The 6049-nt window shown below is 44.7% G+C and overlaps 1 pseudogene; it reads left to right on the top strand.

Annotated features, from left to right (window-relative positions):
* The first annotated feature begins 2776 nt into the window (after positions 1-2776).
* Positions 2777-4280, top strand: LOC114319120 (aspartyl protease family protein At5g10770 pseudogene; annotated as a pseudogene).
* The last annotated feature ends 1769 nt before the right edge of the window (positions 4281-6049 follow it).

Below are 6049 nucleotides of genomic sequence, written 5' to 3'. Positions count from 1 at the left end.
GTCAGCCCGGGGCGGGCCCAGGCCGGTTCGTTCATAATGTGAATATTCACATTGACATATTAACATTAATATTGATAAGAGTGTAAAATTAGCCCGTGACCCGTGGGCAGCCCGAAGCCCGGGCCAGGGCTGGGCTGGGTCGGGCCCGGCCCGGCCCGTTGACAATGTGAATATTCACATTGACATGTTAACATTCACATTGATAGGAGTGTAAAATTAGCCCGCAGCATGTGGCTGGCCCGAAACCGGCCCGCGGCTCGTGGGCTGCCCTGGGCAGGCCCGGCCCGACCCGTTGATAATGTGAATATTCACATTGACATGTTAACATTCACATTGATAAGAGTATAAAATTAGCCCGCGCCCCGTGGCTGCCCGAAACCAGTCCACGGCTCGTGGGCGGCCCGGGGCGGGCCCGGCCCGGCCTGTTGACAATGTGAATATTCACATTGACATGTTAACATTCACATTGATAAGAGTGTAAAATTGTCTCGCGTCATATAGGCGGCCCGAAGCCCGTAGGCGGCCCAGGGCGAGCCCGGTCCGGTCCGTTGACAATGTGAATATTCACATTGACATATTAACATTCACATTGATAGAAGTGTAAACTTGGTCCGTGGCCCGTGGGCGGCCCGAAGCCTGCCCGCTGCCCAGGGCGGGCCTGGCCCGGCCCGTTGACAATGTGAATATTCACATTGACATATTAACATTAACATTGATAATAGTGTAAAATTGGCCCGTGACCCGTGGGTAGCCCGAAGCCCGGCCCCGGGCCGTGGCGGGCCCGGCCCGTTGACAACGTGAATATTCACATTGACATGTTAACATTTACATTGATAAGAGTGTAACAATAACCCGTGCCCCGTGGCTGCCCGAAACCCGCCCACGGCCCGTGGGTGGCCCGAGGTGGGCCCGGCCCGGCCTGTTGACAATGTGAATATTCACATTGACATGTTAACATTCACATTGATAAGAGTGTAAAATTGACTCGCGTCCCATGGGTGGCCCGGGTTTGGGTCCGGGCCTACCCCGGGCCGCGGGCGAGCTTCGGGCAGCTGATAAATTTTACAATCCTATCAATATTAATGTTAACATGTCAATGTGAATATTCACATTGTCACGGGTCGGGCCAAGCCCGCCTCATGCTTCGATCTGGCTTCGGGCCACCCACGGGCTGCGGGTCAATTTTACACTCCTATCAATGTGAATGTTAACATGTCAATGTGAATATTCACATTGCCAACGGGCCGGGCCCACCCCGGCCCGAGGTTGGGCTTCGGGCTGCCCACAAGTCACGGGCTAATTTTACACTCTTATCAATGTGAATATTAACATGTCAATGTGAATATTCACATTGTCAACAGGCCGGGCCGGGCCCGCCTCGGGCCACCCACGGGCCGTGGACGGGTTTCGGGCAGTCATGGGGTGCGGGCTAATTTTGTACTCCTATCAATGTGAATGTTAACATGTCAATGTGAATATTCACATTGTCACGGTTCGGGCCAAGCCCGCCTCGGGCTTCAGGCCGCCCACGGGCTGCGGGCCAATTTTACATTCTTATCAATGTGAATGTTAACATGTCAATGTGAATATTCACATTGTCAACGGGCCGGACATGGGCCGCCACGGGACGGGGGCCAATTTTACACTCTTATTAATATGAATGTTAACATGTCAATGTGAATATTCACATTGTCAACGGGCCGGGCCAGGTCGGGCCCGCCCTGGGCTGCTGGCCAATTTTATACTCTTATCAATGTGAATGTTAACATGTCACTGTGACTATTCACATTGTCAACAGGCCGGGTCGGGCCCGCCCCGGGCCGCCCACAGGCCGTGGGCTGGTTTCGGGCAGCCACGAGGCACGAACTAATTTTACACTCCTATCAATGTGAATGTTAACATGTCAATGTGAATATTCACATTGTCAACGGGCCGAGCCGGGCCCTCCCTGGGCCGCGGGTGGGCTGTTGGCCGCCCATAGGCCGCAGGCCAATTTTATATTCTTATCAATGTGAATGTTAACATGTCAATGTAAATATTCACATTGTCAATGGGCCGGACTGGGCCGGCCCCGGGCCGCCCATGGGCCACGAGCTGGTTTCGCGCCGCCACGGGACGCGGGCCAATTTTACATTCCTATTAATGTGAATGTTAATATGTCAATGTGAATATTCACATTGTCAACGAGCCGGGCCCGCCTCGGCTCGCGGGCTGGTTTCGGGCCGCCCACGGGCCAATTTTACATTCCTACCAATGTGAATTTTAAATTATGAATGTTCACATCATTAAATTGCTAATCGTTCAAAAAATATTTATAAAGGTATCAAAATTGAATATAAGGGCATAAGTGTCCAAGAAAATAGTGTAAATTAAGAAAATGGACTTTATGGAATAAAACTATATATACATGGGACTAAATGGGTTAAAAAATTCCTTCATGGACTTCTTGGGTTAAAACACTTCTAAATTGGATTTATCAATAAAAATCCCTAATATTATACAAAATAAAATAAAAAAAAACTTCATATAAAATGAAATATTTTATTTATATTTATTCGTTGGAGAGGTCATAATTCCAGCACTATAATTCATAATTACAAAATATGTCATTTTGCCATCATATTTATATAAAATTTTATTAGTTCTATTATGAACCCAAAAGCACATTACAAAATGAAAAACAATATATATATATATATATATATTAAATAAAATTATACAAATTGTTGATGATACCTACATCTAAACAATCCTATTAATTTATGCGAATGGTTATATGATTTCTTTGTCTTCTATATGCTTATACATTTTAACAAGTCACAGCAAAAAAGCAACACTGAAAGTAGTTCACAAGCACGGGCCATGCTCGCACCTGAGTCTAGACAAAGCCAATGCTCTAAATGTGACTTAGATAATCTCTGAAGACCAATCCCGAGTCAACTTAATTCACTTTCGACTCAGCTCAAACTCAGCCCAAAACAATATACTAAAATCCTCCAAGGCCACTCTCCTAGTAAACTCCGGTGCCTCAATCAGCACTGGTAACTTTGTCGTCATCGTTGGACTCGGAACCCCCAAAAAGGACCTCACCCTCGTCTTCGACACTGGAAGCGACCTCACTTGGACTCAGTGCCAGCCATGTCTCGTCTCTTGCTATCGACAACAATAACCAATTTTCAACCCAAATTAGTCAACAACCTACAAAAACATCAGTTGTAACTCGGCTGAGTGTACTCAACTCACCTCCGATGCCGGCAGTGTAATCAAGCGTTGCTCCAACTCCTCCACCTGCATCTATGGCATAGGGAACGTCGACCAGTCCTACTCCACCAAGTTCTTCAACAAAGACACTTTGACATTGACTCTTACCGATGTGTTGCCTAATTTTCGAATCGACTGCGGCCAGGGTTCTAAATACTGGCCCATACGTATCGGCCGATACGAAAAATGCGGTGCCGCGACGGATACAGGCCGGTATACCACTGAGATTGAAAATCGTAGGAGTATCGGCCGAGTCTCGGTACGTATCGGCCTGTAACCGTTACACAAGCCGTGATGAGCCGATACTCACCGGTTCGGACCTTGGCTGCAGCTAGAGCAACGACAGCCTATTCGGTGGTTCCGCCGGATTATTAGGACTTGCAAGAAATCAATTGTCCGTCGTCTCACAAACTTCTTCAATGTACCAAAAATACTTCTCTTATTGCCTTCCATTAGCATCGAGCTCAACTCGACACCTAACATTCGGAAAAGGAGGACCCTCTAGTGCCTTAAAGTTAAATTTCACCCCATTTTCCAGAAACTCAAAGAATCCATCGTTCTACTTCGTCCATATAACGGGGATCAAAGTCAGTGGACGGAAACTATCCATGGCAAAATCAGTGTTCAAGACCACAACATCGATCATAGACTCCGGCACCGTCATCACCCGCCTATCGCCGGCGATTTATAGTGCTTTGAGGATGGCTTTTCGAAGAAAGATGACGAATTATCTGATGACTAAAGGTTTGCCGCTACTTGACACATGCTATAATCTAAGCAACAACAAGACGGTGTTAATACCGAAGATAAGCTTTTATTTCCAGGGCAATGTGGAGGTTCCGATCTACCCGACGGGGATACTTTTTGGGCATAGTGTATCGCAGGTGTGCTTGGCATTTGCAGGGAATAGTAATACTTCGGATGTGGGTATTTTCAGGAATAATCAGCAGAAGACATTGGAGGTGGCGTATGATGTTAGAGGAGGGAAGCTAAGGTTTGGCACTGAAGGGTGTTCTTAAGCATAGCTAATTAACAATAAAGACTTGCAATGGGTAACACCGGCTACAGTTGTGGTTTTGTTACATTGGTGGATGGGTTTTAAATACAAAGACCATTATGAAGCTTTGGAATTTAGTGCCATTGGCTATGCTATGGTCTATTTGGAAAATCAGGAGTGATTGGATTTTTAATGGGTGTCAACTTAATCTAAAGGATTTGAGTGCTACTGTGAAATGGAAAGTAGCTCTGTGAGCAAAGTCCAACCTCCCAGGTTTCTCTTACTCAAGGCATGATATTGTCCATAACCTTAGTCAGCTTTTGTTCTGCTATTAAGTGTGTTTTGCCGTTATATCTGTGAGCTACTCTGGTGCCCCTGTGCTCTGTTTTGCTGTATATGTCTCCAGAGATGCTATTAAATTGGTGTATCTACTGCTACATTAGCGTTATGCCTGGTGCTCATGCTAATAGGGTATATCTGTGCTGCATACTGCTGCTTTGGTACCTACTACTGTTCTTTTCAGTTTGCTAATCTGGTGCATTTTTGCCTACTGTTTGCTTTGGTGCCTCTGTCAACTGCTGTTCTGTTCATCTGGTGTTTTTATGTATTTTCTGAGCTGCTTGTATCTAGTGCATGTTGATAGCTGATGGGTTTTATTTTGTGTACCTGTGCTATCTTGCTCTTGGTGACTGATTCGCCTATTGCTACTTTGGTGCCCCTGTAATTGTTGTTCTGTTTATCTGGTGCCTTCGTATGCTACTCTACTGCTTTGTTAATCTGGTGCATTTTTGCTAACAAGTCAGCAGTATGAGAATCTATTAATCTGGTGCATTTTGATAATTTGGTGCCTCTGTACCTGTATGATGGTTACATAGTTGCTTGTGTCTACATAGTTGCTTGTGTGATGGTTACATAGTTGTTTTGTGACTGGTCTATTGTACTGTTGCTGTGTCTTTGTTGGTTCCTCATCAATAGAATCTTGGTATGGTGCTGTCATATGATTTTGTAAGCGTCTTAGTGCCAACCTAATTGGGATTGGGCCGTTTCACTATGATGGCTTTTGCATCATCCCCCCCTCCTTTATTGTTGTGTTTATACATTTGTTGTAAGGTTTTCCTCATCAATAAAGTTCTTTTGGTTGATAAAAAAAAAGAAAAAAAGATAAACATTTATATATATATATATATATTGAACATAATATCTAGCGTGCAAAAGCAGAATATGAAAATAATAAGTTTGGTGCATAATGATTATATCTTTGTGAGACCATGAAATATCCTCTCACATGGATGTTGTGGAGATCCAAGGAAGAGAAGAGCTTCACCTCTGTAGATCTGCAATGATGAACATAGTCGATGCCACCCAACCAGGGTTGCCGGCTGGGGACTCTCCGATGATGAAGTCTGTCCTTGAATCAAAGAAGAAATAGTATATACATTTGAAGGGGTGTGTGTTTTGTAGAGAGAGATGAGACATACCTTCCACTTGGGATGGCCCCTCCTTTATATAGATGGGGGTTGTAATATTTGTTTGGGTTGGACCCATTGGAGGCTTTATTTGGGTTAGGCCCAATAAGCTAGTACCTATAATTTTCTGGCTCCCACAATTGCCCCAAAACTTTCATTGTCTTTGGTAGAAGGAATGAGAGTTTTTATTGCCGAATTAAGCTGTTCAAATGAATAACATAAATGAATGAATGGCTGGATGAATGCATGTATGTATGAATGTATGTAACCAATATATGTATATAGAGGAGAGAAGTGAGCTAAAGCTCAATGAGTAATACTATCT

This window comes from Camellia sinensis, chromosome 13, assembly GCF_055761805.1.
Source record: "Camellia sinensis isolate YWXY chromosome 13, ASM5576180v1, whole genome shotgun sequence".
Classification (NCBI taxonomy): Eukaryota; Viridiplantae; Streptophyta; class Magnoliopsida; order Ericales; family Theaceae; genus Camellia; species Camellia sinensis.
The sequence above is the reverse complement of the archived record's forward strand: the minus strand, read 5'-3'. Positions and strand labels throughout refer to the sequence as shown.